Below are 17,213 nucleotides of genomic sequence, written 5' to 3'. Positions count from 1 at the left end.
ATAAGTGGATATGTATATCTACAGACAGCTATGTAGTAGATGGATAGATAAATAGATAGGTACATAGATTTCCAGATGAAAGAAGGAAGGGAAGGAGAAAGAAAGGAAAAAGAAATACAAACAGAGAGAAAGAAAGTAAAAGGGGGGAGACAAAGGAAGAACAAATCAAACAGACAAAGGATGAAGAAAGGGAAAAACTCACAAAACACTATCAGGGTGTTCAGATGCGAAAGAATTATACTAAAATGGTTTAGCTACACCAACATGGTATAGCTATACAATGAATTTATACGTCTAAATGCTGATTAACGAAACAACGTATAACGAAACGATGGTCAGAGCATCGTTTCGAACTAGAACTCGATAAACGAATCACAGATTCATTGTGTGTCTAAATGTATGGCGACCATAGAACAATATAACTGGGCAGGGCTTAACGTGAGCTCGTGTGAAAGGTGACCCTATTTCTCTCTCTAGCAGCCACATCATGACCATAACAACATGCGCAGTGTGAAACTGTGCATCTATACTACGTTTTCCAGAACGGTCGAGATTAGCGTCTGAACGGTCTGTTGGCTATACGATGATTGTTTATACATTGTGTCTTTATCGAGTTTTGGTATAAACTGGCTTGCATCTGAACAGGGGGTGAATGAAATGTTCCACTCTTTCTTTCCCTACAGATCATCATGTGATAATGCCATCAGGGAGCTTACACATACTCAATGTGTCGTCGTCGGACGCCGGCCTCTACAGCTGTTCGGCGGTCAACTCGGTCATCAACAAGCGTCTGTCCCCGAGAAATGGAACAATGCTCGTGGTCAAGCAGGGAGGTGAGTAGCTCATCAGCATCTTTCTTGGAAGTTTCTGTGGTTGTAACCTCTTTTGCCAAACCTCGTCCTAAAGGGGGGGGGGGGGGGTGGGATGGGAAGGGGAAGGGGGTGGGAGATGAAACAAATGTTCCACTTCTGTGAATGTATACCTCTCCTCTTTTATGTACTTAATTGATGTTGTGTGAGCACTTTCATGTCAGAACAAATAGAATAATGACAATATGAGTTTGATGCAGCAAAGGGCAGAGACAAAGAGTATAGACATGATGTCTCTCGCATCATACTCTCTCCTATTTCACAAATTCACTCACACTTATGTTTGCCGCTCAAAATCAGCTCAAGTATAACTTGTATGCACGTGTTCTCTTATTCATTTCCATAGAGGGAAGATGTAGGGCTTCTAAAATACACTTGCTTCATGGGGGACCAAAAGAAATTGTAGCAGGAACCAATGAGGCTGAAATATTTCATCTGCCTTTTCACAATGTATCAGTTGCTGAAAATTTGGAGAGATTCAAAAAAGCAGTTTTCATCAACTTTTTGAACAATTCCATGCAATTATAAAACAAAGTTTAACGTGCCTACTATGAACTCTAATCGAGGAATAAAGACAACCTCTCAGATTTATCCCATTTCTGTAGAGAAATGTTGTTGATATGAGTAGGGGTTCTCAAGTTTGCAGCCCTGGTTTAAGTCTGTTTAAAAGCAGCAGGAGTGGTATAATACCCCTAGGAGAGCTCACTAAACTACCCCTGACTTGTCCTTTGAAGGAGGTCTAGATTCAATGGTCCCTTGCTTGATAAGCAGTGTGTTATTTCCGTAGCAATGATAAGATAACTGCAAAACTGCATGATTCTTTCAGAACCTGACGACATCGAAGAACCCCCAAGGATAGCCCGGCACAGGGGGGCTCTGGTCTCCCGCGGCGACGTGGCCGTGCTGGAATGCGTCGTCGAGGGCGGCCGTGGCACCTCCACCGACGTCAGGTGGGAGAAGCTGAGCGGCGAGATCCCGTTCGATGCCGTGCAGCGACCGGGGAGTCTCGCCATCCCGTCGGCTGCCTACAAGGACGAGGGAGCGTACCTGTGCATCGTGGAGCAAGGCGGAGCGGAGGTCGAACGACACGCCATTACACTGAAAGTGAAAAGTAAGACTCTCCTCTTTTTTCTCTGTTTTAGCCCCTTTCTGTGCCAGGAACTTTGGACAGTGTGTACTACACTATGGGGTTTTCTATTCCATTGGCACTTGAGGCACTTCAAATGTTATTTGAATGCACCATGGAGTTTTACTTTATGGTTGAATTCTTGTCAGGATAGCTCATGGTAAGACTAAGGGTTCCAATCATTTAATATTAGATATTTTGTAGATGAAAGTATGCATGCTCTCATGTATATAGCTGTGTGATTGTAAGTCATGATCAATGACTAGCTTGATAAGGCTGTTATAAATTCATCCAGTGTGTTACTCTTGGATTTGTTCAGTCAAATAGTCATTATGGTAATAATGGTCATATGATATAATTATATTTGATATAAATATATTATATTGCTTGTATTCATTGATTTTAGTATCACGTAATTGTCTTTTTTTTTTTCCCGTTTTATTCGTACAGAATCTCCTGGTATCCGCTCTGGTCCCCAAGACACCTCTGTCGGCCTCGGCCACTCGGCACAGTTCAGCTGCTCGGTCATCCGGGCACAGCCAGACGAGGTCAGGTGGTTTCACAACACCAGGGAGATCCAGATAGACAACAACAAGTACATGCTGCAAGGTGCGACACCTTCCTCCTCGTCATGGATTGGTTTATGATGATGATGACAGTGAGGGCGTGGTTGGTTGCAGTTTCTGGTTCCGGGTGTGTGATAATGAGTCTGGAAGCTTAATAGTGATGATGCAGATTTCTGGGGTGTGGTCTTGATGGTGGTGGTGGTGTCAGTTGTGATGGTAGGATTTTGTGTTGGGATTCCAAGGCAAAGATTTCGACGTTTTGGGGGAACGGTTGTGGAGCTGAATGCTATGGCAGGGGTTATCAGCTGTGTGATGTATCAGTAAGGATGAGTGCCATGTTGGTGTATTTCAAGCAAAATGCCCACACTATATGATGTGGGTATGATGATGATGATGCAAGTTGTTATGCTTGCTTGATGATTTTGATATTTTCCTTAAGTTGACAACAATAGCAATTATGATTGTTAGGAGATGGTGTCAATTACAACAGTAGCACTGATGACGATATGATGGCTTTAACTCTTCTACTGTTGATAATGCTGTAGTAGAGATGCTTCTGTAGTTACAGGCAGTGATTGTGTGCCTATAGCATAGCAATACTGCAGTTTTTTGGTAATGAAGATGACTATGACGATGAGTGATGATGATTACAATAATAGCAAATGTGATGTTCAACAAATGCAATTACACAAGTGTATGATACATAGAGCTTCCTGCAGAAAGTATGTATGACTTGCAAGTGGGAATATCACCTTGTTTTACTGTAGATGGAGTGCTGACAGTCCGAGACGTGCAGATGAAAGACCTGGGCATGTACCAGTGTATGGTCAGCAATGAGAACGGCAGTGTGCAGGCATCGGCCCAGCTGAGGATTCCTGGTGAGAACTTTGCGATATCAGCTCAGGACCCTGGGCTTATAACTATATTAGTTTGGGGTTTTACCCCCTTATTTTACCTCCAGTTTTGTGAAAAAAGAAAATATGTAGAGGAATGACCCTTCCACATTTCTTCTACGCAGTCAGTGTCGATCAAAACATTTGCCATGCATATAAAGACCACCTTCATGTTTGGGCTCTCAGATGTCTTCGCATTGGTGCATAAAGATACCAAAAATGAAAAAAATCAAATCTAGTTTCCCATCCCGTGTTCACTAACACTAAGCTATTCATCTAGTGCAAAAATCCTGTATGAAAAAGTTCCTGGTGCATGGAATTATGCAGATTTAGTGGAAAAAAAGAATTATTAGCAGAAATTTACTAATGCATAGCTCTTTGGTGCAAATGAATGTCAACACTTGAATAACATAAGAATAATTGGAATTTTGTTTAGATACTTTCGCTTGACAAGTCAGCCAATTAGCTTCAGAAATTCCGAGACCAATGTTTATAGTATGTTTTACTGGATCCTTCCCCAATTGCTTCCCCCCAACTCCAGATGGTTTTCCTCGCATCACGCAGCCGCCCATCAACACGACTGCGGTAGAGGGGGAGCGTGTGCTGCTCTCCTGCAACTTCCGCGGGACGCCATTGCCCTACGTCTCATGGAGGAACCAGCGGAATCAGATCATGAGGAACAACGACAAGACGTTCATCAGTGAAGATCGTGAGTAACCAACTTTTTCGGTTGAAAGATGCGACAGAAACAAAGAAGATATGTCAAGAACTCAATGTTTTGTACCACTTTGACAAGTGTGGGTGATGATAAACAATGCTTTTTCTAACAGTATATTTTTGTGATGATGGGGAAAATGGAGTAGGCAATAAATGATGAATATTGATTGAAGACTACAGACTAGAGCCATTAAAAACTGCACCTAAGGATTCAGGACATCAAGATTTTCTTCTGTTTTGTTTTCGTTTTTGTTTCCACCCTGTGAAAGGATAACATTGCTTTTTGCAACTGAGAAAAAACAAACAAACAGGTATTCCAGTAAACGTGCACTAGAGTGTGAATAGCTTCACAAACCAAATAATCAACTGGGAACATAATTGTTTGTGTTTTTTTCATTATCCCTCTCTTTTATCATGGCTTTCTCTTTCTTTCCTGTCTTCCTCTCTGTTATATCTTTGTCTCTCCTCCCATTCCCTTTTTGTCTGTCTTTCTTTCTATCTCTCTCTAATTGTCTTTTTCTTCTTTTCTTTATTCTACTCTATTTTCCTCTTCTGTCTGTCCTTCTTTCTATATGTCTCTATTTATTTATTTATTTATCTATCTATTTATCTATATATTTGTTCATGTATCTATTCATCTATTTATCTATCTGTCTTTCTATGTATTCATGTTCATCTATCTATCTATTCATCTGCCTCATGTATCTATTCATCTATTTATCTATCTGTCTTTCTATGTATTTATGTTCATCTATCTATCTATTCATCTGCCTATCTATCTGTCTGTCTATCTATCTATCCATTTATCGATTATCTATATATCTATCTATATGACCATCTATTCATCCATCTATCTTCCTCTCTTTCTGTATCTCTCTCTGTGTTCTGTCCATAGGGGGTTTGACGCTGCTGGACGTTGACCTCGCTGATGTGGGTTGGTACACCTGCATGGCCTCCAACAAGCATGGTTCCGTCAAGGCCTCGGCCTACCTCTCAGTACTCGGTGAGTATATCGCCATGGTTACTGGTGTACATATTTTGTTATTGTTTAATGGACATTGTTTCTTTCATGGTTTTGCTTGGGAAAGAATGTGGGATGTTTAGAAAATGGCTCTCTCTGTGCTCGTGGAGTTGGTTGCCATGGTTAATGGTGTTTTGTTTTTGTTGTTTTAGGGAGACTGTTTAGCTCATGGTTTGGCTTGGATAGATTTTTAGATATTTGAATGAACGATGGCTAGTTGATCTATTGAAGAGAGTGACCTAGTGATGCAGACAAAATGAAGTGTGGGGGTTATTGACAGGAGTTCACATTGTAGAGAGGTAATAATGCAAGTAAACTAAAAAAGTGGCAACCTTGGTATGCTTCATTCACGAATGGGTGCATAGGTCTGGAAACTAATCGCCATTGAAGAGAGGTAACATACCCCACTTGATAATTGGTTTTGTGTAACCAGGGCTTCCCATCAGACTGATGCCCATTTTCACGCCTGAGGCACATTCTCATGCCTAAATGGACCAGTTAAATCGCAATTTTGGTCTTATTGGAGAAATTAAATGAATAATGATGAAAAAGTGTGGCAAGGCGGTACAGCTAAGTGCATGATCGCTACAAAAAGGTTAAACTATTCAACGTTTGCAACACCGTTCTGTTTTCCCATGTAGAGAAAATAGGAAGCACTCCGACCACGCCCACCCAGGGGGTCATCGGTCCTCCGGATGGCATCATCAGTGACTCCGGTATCACCACCGGTGGAGACAACAGTGTGGAGCCCAGCCTGAAGCCCCTCCCTCGTGAGTTTATACCCACTTATAAGAGTATCAAAGTGTGATGTCATTGCCATGGAAACTGGTTCTAAGCAACCTCACCTGTCCTCGGTGTTTATGTGCATACATGGCTCCAACCCAAGTTATAACAAAAGACTGTGACATCATCACTTTGGTACCGTATACGCTGCACCAGCTGTTGGTATACGGGTACTGAATGTTAGGTCTTATGGAGTCTGTATCAAATGCAAAGTAGATGCTGATCAGAGGTATTGGACTTTTGAGCTGTGTCAGAATCTCAGAAAGCCTTCGTGGTTATTCTGGTGAAATGATACCAGGCCCCTCATGCAAACTGATTTAAACTTTCCTGCAAACGTACACGTGTTATGGCTATAAAGAAGCATGTAATTGGCACCATTACTATTAGTGTTTTTGTTACTGTTCAAGATACGAGGATATACAAATTGATATATACCGTAAACTTGTTTAACTAATTGTCTGATAACCTAATCCCTTAATGTCATCATGGAATCCCTGCTGGACTGGGGCTCATTGCTACACCTGAGTTGGCTTCCTAACTTCATGACTACGTCACTTTTGGATGGAGTATTATTAAATTATAATGCTGATAGAAAAACTTCACAAGTTAAGCAACTACCTGGACACATAAAGTATTGACAAGATCTTATTTTCCCCCTTCTTTGCACTGACATAGCCTCGGATGTACCGAGCAAGCCGGAAGTGAACAAGACCTCTGATACCTCCGTAGAGGTGAGGTGGAGGTACAGAGGGACCGGTCAGAGCTGGCCGATCACAGGTTTCACTGTCGAGTACCGCGACGTCCTGATCGATGAGGACTGGAGGACGGCCCAGGGGGCCATCGGTCCGCTCCAACGGTCCTTTCAGGTGTCCAACCTGAAAACCGGCAAGACTTACAGGTGGGTGAATTGGACTATGGAGTCTGTGTCTTGTTTTATGGTTGGTATCCATCATCAACATCATTGCCATCTTATGTTTATTGTGCTTTTTTTTTTCAGTTAGACATTATACCAATATTGCCTCTGTAGAGGTTTGGTATAGCACTTGACATCTCCTTGAGAGATATATGTTCCCTGAGGTTATTTTTCCCTGAAGTGTGCAGCTTTGAAGCTTGCAGCATTGAAACAATATGTCGTCTCAAGGTGAAAATGTAACTTCCGAGGGAATGTCAAATGATAGACAAGGCGATATTTGTTATATTATATGTTCTACAGAAATACACATTTCAGACAAGCCCCCTCAGTAGCCAGTCTAATTGTGGATTTGTATTTCCTGACATGACGTCACTGCATGCAATATACCGCTTGGTCCTTTGCCGCATTGTAGTCATGTGATTGCATTATGACCATCACCGACCAGTTGTTTATGTAGACCATGTAATGTAAAGAAAAATATTCATTCTTTAAAGGCTTTGGCCAACAGTAAGGTGAGAAACACACTTTAAAGGTAGGGAATCCCATTTGCATGCCTTAAATGAGGAGTTGTGTAAATACAGTGGTATGTTGAAGAGAGTGTCATTTTAGAAACTCCCATAAAGTATTGAAAGTGGAAGGTAACATTTAGTACATTTTTATTGACCGTTAGATTTTGAATTGAATTTTTTTCGGGGCTCACCGTAAATTCCAGTACATTACTAGGCTAGCTTTGCAGACCCATGCACTGCATGTGTGTCCATCATGTATATTTTGTAAAGAAAGTTCATCAAAAATTACAAACATTTCTATATACATTCTTGCCACGCACTCTATATGTTATAACATCAGCTTTTATACATTTAGATTTGTGTTTATAGATAAAAAAATACAGAAGACTACAACAAAAAGGCTAGTGTGGCTGATACACAGAACTACTGAGTAGTTGAGTTTTGTGCATTATTCAAATTGTAGATAACTGTTGACATCCAAATTTCTCAGCAGTGACCTAAACAAGTCCCCTGAGGTTCATATTTAATGTTTTGCTGCATTTTGGGAGGTCTGTAAAAGGTATCCCCTACCTTTAAATTCACTGGGATAATGTTGATCCAAAGTTCCTTGAGAAAGTTTATTTCAATTTTCTGCAAGGATGCTGGAAGATGTGCTGGTCGCATATGTTTGAGATGAGAGGGCAAAAAAAAAAAAAAATATATATATATATATGTATATATATATATGTGTAGACTATGCTCGTTGCATGTAATGATAATACAGTTGAACCTCTCTTATCCGGCCTCCCTTTATCCGGATCTCTCTATTATATGGACGCAATCTCGCCGTGATTTCTTTTTTTAAAATAATTATGGCAGGAAAGGGGGATTTATTCCCAACTCAATCTAACAATGGCGACCTACAGTCGACTTTGCTGAGCCGTGATGATCGAATTTTGAAGCGTAGTTTCGTCGACTCGTACTGTTTATTTTCAAGATCTACTTGACACATTTCTTAATAATTATTTAGGTTAAATCATCCTAAGAATTTATAAAAGAAAATGATTTCATTCTTGCAAACACGAACCTCTATTTTGGGGTCTGTTACTGAGTGTAACAATGAAAAGGTTGCAGTATACACATTACTACATGTGGTACTACAATGGGCTACATCAGTACATGTGTATGTATATGTACATGTATAAAGCATTAAGTCTCCCTTATCCAGCCAAATCCCTTATCCGGATGAGCCCCGGTCCCAACTTGTCCGGATACGAGAGGTTCAACTGTAGTAACATTCATTTACAACTGTATGTAGCGCACAATAATCTGAAAAAGTTCTCTGTACACTTTTGTTATGAAAAAGGATGTCTTGAGAAAGGAATGTATGTAACTGACTTTAGTGTTCTTTTTATTGCACCATTGTATATGAAAAGGCCTGTTGCATCTTTCGTATTTTGGTTCTGAAAATGAAAATTTCTTTTCTTTTCTTAAGGCAGTACTAGACATTATCAGCAGTCTATAGAAGTTTGCTCTTGCCCATAGCATTGTGAACAAATTCTTGATTTCCTCTTACCTTTTTCTTTTTGGTCCATCAGGTTCCGTGTGAGTGCAGTAAATCGCTTCGGCAAGGGCCCCTACAGCGAGATGTCCAACCGTTTCATGCTCCAAGACCACCTGCCCATCATACAGCCCCAAAGAGCGCCAACACGGTCGCCACGCATCGTCAAGTGCGTTCCAGAGTCGTCATCTGCGCTGAGGGTCTTTTGGGAGGTGAGTGATTTCGAAGTTTTAGAGTCCAATATGTCTTTAGCTGGCTTGGCTTTCAACTAATTCTAGATCTAAAAGTGGGCATCAGTACCATGAAAATCAGAATATTAGATTGCATAAGCTTTATGCAACTTGTTAGCAAATATTAATTGTAGGTCTGATACTTTTTGCTGTATTTGCTAAATTTACAAGAGCCATGTAATTCCTAAATTTAGAACTGATACCAACTTTTTGATAAATTTCTGTCTGAATTTTTGCAGATATTATTAATTTAACTAGTTCTAGAGCAGATCTGTTTTTTTTTTCATTATAAGATATACAGTGATATTCAGAGTTGCCTATTTTGAAAATAACAAATAGTAATTTTTGCAGTATAGTTTCCCCAAACTTTAATAGGTTACTCAATGGGCAAAGAGTATGTGTGCAAACTTATTTTCATAAAAGTAAAACAACATTTCTCGTGCTGTGACACACTTCTCTTTTCCAGTACAACCCCGTCGCCGGAGACGCGCCCATCGAAGGCTTCTACATCTACATCCGGCATACGGACAGCGACGACGACCGCGACTACGTGCGGAAGCCGGTGATAGGTGAGGACGTGCGCAGCTACCTGATCGCCAAGCTCGAGCCGGAGGAGATGTACGACATCAAGGTGGAAAGTTTCAACAGCGCCGGCGAGAGCACTCGCAGCAACGTCTTCATTCGCAGCACACTACGTAAGCATCCCAGAGCTGCTAAGAGCCTAACCGAGCTTAATATGATGTATATTTTTGTTTTAAAAAAAGCTCTATGGATCTATTTTTGTGTGTTACTTTGTCTTGTCATGTTCTTGTTTTATCAGTGTATATAGTTCAGGGTTCAATAGCATATATATATAGGCAGCTGTAATATAATTGTGAGAGTGAGGCAGGCTTGTTCACACATTAACTGGCAGTGTTGCCATTACAACACACTGCTGTAAGTTCCATGTTCAAACAAAATGGAATTGCTTCTACCTCCCTGCAGCTCGCGAGACGGAGCCACCACCGATCATCATCGTCCCAATAAACCCCGGCCAGTCCCCCAACGTGGACACGCGCATCCCGATCCTCTCGGACGAGCCCACCCCGGTCCCGCCCCGCGCCCCACGGGGTCAGAGCGAGGACATCCTCTACATCACCCTGGGCGTGGTCCTGGGGGCCATGCTCCTCGTTCTCATCATGTTCGCTGTCATGTGCGTTTGGCGGGCCAAGCAGGACACCAGAGATCCAAGTGAGTCTGGAAAGGAGACTAACCCAGTCTGAACAGATTTGAATTTCCCATCATTGTTTGTTGCTCATACATAAGAGTTCATCTCTGCAAATGATTAGACGTATATTTACAACAGAAATTCCTTTACCAGCTAGTCATTTTCTTTAAGAAACCTCCTTATTCCTGCCAAGTTTGTCTCAAGAACTGCACTTACCAGTAGAACAACACAGAGCAAATTATAGCCCTGTATGTCTGTATATTTTAGTTACTAGTAGGCTCATTGTTTTTGGATTCTAAAGGTGCCATTTCGTTTTAATACCCATGAGATGTACAGACTGTCTTTTTTGAAAACCAAAAGCATGTAGAAATGTTCCTGAAATGGCAAGGTGCATGTGCAATGACATAGTAGGCAGTATATCTTTCAAGCTGAATGCCAATGTCATCCAAGCTTAATTATCTATCCATCAGTGAGAGACCATAATGGTGATTATCGTCCAAGGGATACCAGCTTTAATATGCTCTGCTCTTTTGCCGCCCCAGACATGCCTGCTCACTGGAATAACCGACCATACTACGACCCGAGCTTCCAGTTTGTGGACTCCGGCAAGTACCCATGCGCCAATGGGAAACTCAACAGCAATCACAGCGGACCTAACGGCATGACACCTCACGCTTACCGGGAAACCAATGGGGGCATTGAACCTCGACCTCTCTACACCCTACCTCAGGTATGTACGACTTACCTCATGTCTTGCACGACTATCTGCATAGTAAAAATCCCAACAGGGTAGAAGAGATCAGGGTCTTACAAAGTGTATGAACAGGGCACTAATTAATGTATCACATGAAAACTATGGTTGTACTTCCTTACATCAGAGGCGATAGCATATGAACTGATAGCAACCGATGCTTTGGTAGTAACTCGCACATCAAACTTTTCCGTTGTCCGAGTTCTTTTGAAGCTTTTGGCAGGTAAAAAGGCTGTAAGGCTGCAAGATTGTGGAAGATTGTATGCATCATGCCCCTCAACTCAGAGGGATTTTAGTGTACAAATGATACACATTGGTGAGGGCATTAATAATAGCCACCCACACATGGTACCTTTGGAACACTCTAACATGCCCAAGGGGATATCCGATGGTGTTCTGACTGTTTTGAAGGTACTGAGTATGGGTAAGTTTATTAATGCCGGATCAAAATGTGTATCATTTGGTTTATAACATGATGAAACAGATGCTTTTTGCTGTGATTAATCACTCTCATCGCAAGTAAGTAAAACAGTGAAATCTTGTACGGTCACCATGAAAGTGCTAATGACAGATAATTATTCTTTACTAATGGCCTGTCAAAAACAAAATTATGTGTGAGGCAAATTAAATGCCTTATCAGGTGTACGCTCTGTATCAATCATTTGATAGGATCCGCATCTTTAGTTTATATATAAATATGCAGTATTTGCCAATCAAGCTCACATTGTCTTTATTGCGACAATTTTAACGCTCAGGGGGAGTGAGATTCCTCCAGCATTGCCCATTAATGATTTTCATTCCCTGCAGGATTGATTTTGTTTTTATTCACTGTTTCAGAAAGTCATATAGAGATTGAGGATTCAATTGTTGTCTATACACATACTTGATCAATAAAATATTCAGCTACTTTTTCCAAACATATAACCCAAGTGTAACCAGCATAAGTTTGATTACTGATTTCGGACAGGGCCCCAAACACAGGCCTGCTGTCATACTAAATGGATTAAGATGCTTTACGTGTTTGCTACACATTGAATGTGGGTGTTAAGTCGTTGTGATCCCTATTGTGTCTGTACATAATATGTGTGTGAAACAATTGTACCATCTCATGCTATCATTCCACCATCACTGCTTTGGTCACTCTATCCTGTCTTTCTCACGGTCAACCTGACATTCCTTTCTCCAGCCACTACCATGCCTCATTACCTTGCATATAAACATCACCACCTGTTCATTTCACTTCCTCTGCCACCCACCCTCTTCATCCCATGACTGCAAATACTTGTACTGGGCCCCGTTGCAAGAAAGTTGCAATCAATTGCAAATAATTGCTAATTTTGAAACAACCATTCTGATTGGCTCAGGGTCTGCCCTATTAAGAAGACATGCATGCAACAATGATTTTGATTGGCCAGTGACAATCAGTTGCAAGTTGCGTTTAAACGCAAAGTTTCTAGCAACGGGGCCCTGGACTGTGTTATATAATCAGCCTGTTGGCTGCAATAAACAGTTGGCCTCTCAGACCTGAACCAAGCAAGACGTGTACCGTCTCTCTCTCCATCTAGTCCTTTCCATTTCTATATACACGAAAATCCCTGCCAATCTTATACTAGTGTATTAGTATGTACCTCATATGTTTGCTTCATGTCTCTGTCAGGATGCGTTCGGTGGCACGGCATACCTGTCGTGTGGAACTGGTAGTCTCCAACACGAATCGGCTCCCGAGACATCTACGTCACCCTACGAAGAGAATGGGCCGCGCCCCACCCTGTCACCTGGCCATGCTGGTCACAATGGATTGACCAATGGCAGTGCCAGGTGCCACCGGGCAGCGTCCAACCACGAGCTAGCATCGTCGCCCACTGCGCCACGGCCCGTCTGCCAAATACGGGTCAATCCACGGCACCAGCGGGAAGCCGTTGGTGGCAGGAGTACAAGGATAACAGTTCATGATCGTCCGAACAGGACTGATTCCAGTAGCGAGCATTTGCAAGGTGACTAGCCAGTGTTATAATCATTACTGTTCCACAAATCGCTGCATACCTGTATTTCATTATCTTATCTTGTTCCGTCACAATTGCAAAAACATTATAAAATACACAGGCAAGGATAAGATGATGGTGATGATGATGATGATGATGAAACAGCATTTATATAGTGCCATTTATCTGTAGAAACATTCAAAGGCGTCCAGCTCCCACAAAGTGTCACACATCATTCGCAAAGTTGCTGGAAAGGATGAGTCTTCAGTTCAGATTCAAAGGTATTGAGGCAGTTACAATTCCGAAACGGGACTGCTAGACAGTTCCACAGATGTGCCTGAACAGAAGAGAAAAATATAAGCTTACTTGTAGCTATTTCTACAATGGAATTGACAGTAGGTCTCAAAGAAAAAAGTTAGCTGCTCTTTAGTAGTTAATGTGTGTGATATAATAGAATGAAGAAGAACAACTACTGACCATTGACTGGGCAATATTTCAGACTCTTGTGTATTTTTTAGTAGAATGTAACGAACATTCATGTCTTTCTGTAAACTTTTTAGATTGCGACAGGGGATCGCTGACATTGAGTTTACCCACAATGCCCCCGGACGTCCGTGTTCCCGCTCCGTCCCGGCCATCCCCATCATCCTCGGGGCCGTGCTGCGAGGCACACGCCCCATCCAGGCCTCGGTCGGCGTCGAGCCAGTCTGAGGCCTCCTCCCACCAAAGTTCCAACCAATGGGAGTGCTCGTCCCGCCACAGCGGCAGCCAATCACAGGACTCCTCCCATCACAGCAGCAGCTCCAAAATCACCGACGTGTGACGACGGACGGTCGCCCCGCCGTCTTCTCTCGGGCAGCAGTCGGAAGTCAATCGCAATCGGTGAGGACATCGACTAATTCGTCAAGCGCGAGCTCCTGGCTTCTTTGAGTCATACAGAACAGACAATAGCAGCTGTGTGGAAAATCAGAGGCATGAACCTTACCGACCCAACTCTGTATGTTCCACAAAGACTTTTGGAACAAGATGAGACGAATCCCTGCGTTAAGACCTTCATCCTGATAGTTAGAAAAAAATGACTATTTAGGAACAATTGACAGGGAGGAGGAACTTTCGGAGACACATGGAGATGTTGCAGATATTTTTTGTTGCATTTTCTTATCCTGTGCCTTGTGGTCTAGTTTGTATTGGGAGAGCGTTATTTTCTGGGTATATGATTATATACATATATAAATATATATGTATATATATATATTATATATATATATATAAATATATTATTTTTAAATTCAAATAACTTGTACCATACACTGTTGAGAGGATAGAGTATTGAAGATACTACAGAGAAGCATTCTGATTTGTCATGTATGTGTAAAATAAGAAGATATTTCAAAGTTGTACAGACACATTTTTGATATTGTACAAACGAAGCGAAATGTCAAAAGACATGCCCGCTGTATGAACTGTACTCAATTTTTATGTAAAGTGTGTAAAAACTTCCTTCTTTTATCAAGAATATATATTTTGCTTGGCAATCAAGAATCATTTTGTTTGTATGAGTTTTCACATCTGATTGATCAGTACAGGCAAGAAAAGTTTTGTGAGTTATGTTTCTGTTTTTGTTTTTGTTTTGTTTTTTAAAGATTTATATTCTTGAGACTAAAATGTATTCAGAATAAAAGTGAGGCATATACGATTGCTTATAAGATTCATCGCTCAGAAGTAGAGAAATGCTGAAAAGAACATTTTCAAGCACAGGTGATGCAAAAAATTCCTATTCTTTGTTACTTGCACAAGTTTAAAGTAGTGTTTTACTCTTACACATTTTGGATTCTAATTAGAATTAAAGAAAAAAAAACCTTTTTATTTTGACTTATAGTCTAATACCCCTTTCATAAATTCAATTATGCAAATGATATCCGCATTATTTAAAAATAAAATTGGAGTGCGACCAGAGTAATTTTGACTTTTGTGATGCTGCACTTTTCCTTATAATTGCCGCATGGGGACCAGTTTGTGAATGGAATTCCTATAATATGATAAGGATAATTTCCAAGTTGCCTCAATGAGAGAGAAAGGGGGGATGTGCACTTACCACAGAGATTATCAGTCTTTTCGAGGAGAAGTTTTCTGATGTGATAGGGTTGCATCTTGAATTTAGCACAAAATTTGAGAGGTTATCAATGGTTATGTGTGCCCCAGAGTACGTGGCTTGTTTAGTTACTACCTCGTGTTTATCATGTCCATTTTTTTACTGCTTGTAAATGTGTCCTTTTTTTGTGTCCAATGCTATTGAAGCACAGAACTTAACTAGAATAAAGTATTATTTGAGTTTTTCTGTCCAATTATGTTCAAACTCCAAACTGCCAGAATGTATTCATTGGACATTTTGTATGTATTCTCCTTTTCCCATTTTAGATTTGTACGATTTTCCCTAAACAGTAAAGTATTTCTTGTCGCACCATGACATACACGTACATGCAAAATACTCCCTGAAGGTTTTGAGTTTGAAATTTTTGTGTACGAACAAGAGTATGAACTTATGAAAGCATATTTCAATTCAGTTAGATTAACAGGGTCAAAGCAAAGGTTGAAAAGACTGCAAAAACCCTAATGATTACATGTAGTATGTTATTTATTATTTTGCCATTGGCTCAATTCAGTTTCATTTACTTTTATGGTTTTCCCTGCAGGCATCCTTTGTTGTTAACCCTGGAGTTTTGTGAAGTTTTGCTTCAATGTAATAAGAGGAAAAAAGGAATTGTCTTTACTAGACTGAAAAAAAAAATGACACACATCCTTCCAACAAAATTAAATATCAAAACATTTTGTTTCCAGTTCTGGTCATCCTAGTCGTAGTATGCCAATCACTTTTCCAGTGCACCTTTTCCTCCGTACATGTCTGTCTGGTCTTCAATTTCATACTTTTTGTTTGTTTTTGTTTTCAGTTTGAAAACAACTTTTTATGCTCTGAAATATGCACAGATTTTTAATCTTGTATGTAGAGGAATTTATTTTACTGTGCATGAAAGATTTTGAATGTGTAGAATTTGGACCTATTGAAGTGCACAAATGCGTGTACATAGAATGTTAGAATATTTCACCTTGACCAGAGGTGAGAATTTCAGTCATATTTGTACCAAAAAAAAAGAAGAAAATGTGTATAAAAGAAAGACATATGCTACAGTTCACTGCCTGGTATGTCGTTAATGTTAATGAGATATACATCTTTTATGTTTGTGAATGTGAAATTCTTTCGATAAAGTAGGCGAGTTTGCAGTAATCTTTAACTTAACATGTGCCACCGGATACAGTGGCGACACTCATTCAACAGTGTGCAAAGTTAGCTCAGTTTTCGTGGGAACACGGCAAACCTGCAAGAATGGCGCACAAACTGGGTAGCCAGAGAAGGCAGCAGACTTGAGCAGTTGAAGATTTGCTATGAATGTGTTTTAGGTATATATTTTGGCAGGCAATGCAGAGTTGCAAAGCTTCTTGACATCTTGAGAAATAATTGAGTATATGAATATAAGAACGACCCAAGTCCATGGAAGACCGTTTCGAGTAAACTAAAAAAAACTTCATATCTTTTTTATTTGTCCAATAATATTTTATTTAACTGTGATGGGAAGGCAACATTGTCTATACAAATTAGAACATTCATTATTATGACAATTAACATTTACATTTTAATTGTGGAGAGGCCATTTTGTGTGGTGGACTTGGGTCGTTCTTTGATTCATACACATGATTATTCTGCTATAGAGATGAGAGAAGGATGAGAGAGGGTGCTATTATATGAATGTAAGAATGACCCAAGTCCTTCATTCTTATTATAAGATTTAACTCATTCATTTCAGGCACTTCCGGGGGTAATTAGGATTTATCATTTACACACAAGATGAGTCCATGCATAAGCTACAATTTCCCATGTCAAACTGAATTTGGCCAAAAATTGGACTTGGGTCGTTCTTATATTCAGGTCTTCAATTGAATATTGTCCATTGCTTGCACCTTTCTTGGTTGTAAATTGGTGAAGCATCGAAGAGCTTCTATCAGGGAGAGCAAGGAGGAATAGGAGTATTAGTCTCTTTACTGGCAAAATA

At 40.5% G+C, this 17,213-nt stretch overlaps 1 pseudogene; it reads left to right on the top strand.

The window, feature by feature from the left end:
* The window catches only part of LOC139712408 (cell adhesion molecule-related/down-regulated by oncogenes-like), a 29,238-nt pseudogene extending 14,301 nt beyond the window's left edge, over nucleotides 1-14,937 (top strand).
* The last annotated feature ends 2,276 nt before the right edge of the window (nucleotides 14,938-17,213 follow it).

This window comes from Diadema antillarum, unplaced genomic scaffold (assembly GCF_040938485.1).
Source record: "Diadema antillarum isolate AM-2024a unplaced genomic scaffold, OU_Dant_1.0 seq00001802_RagTag, whole genome shotgun sequence".
NCBI classification, from domain to species: Eukaryota; Metazoa; Echinodermata; class Echinoidea; order Diadematoida; family Diadematidae; genus Diadema; species Diadema antillarum.
The sequence above is the reverse complement of the archived record's forward strand: the minus strand, read 5'-3'. Positions and strand labels throughout refer to the sequence as shown.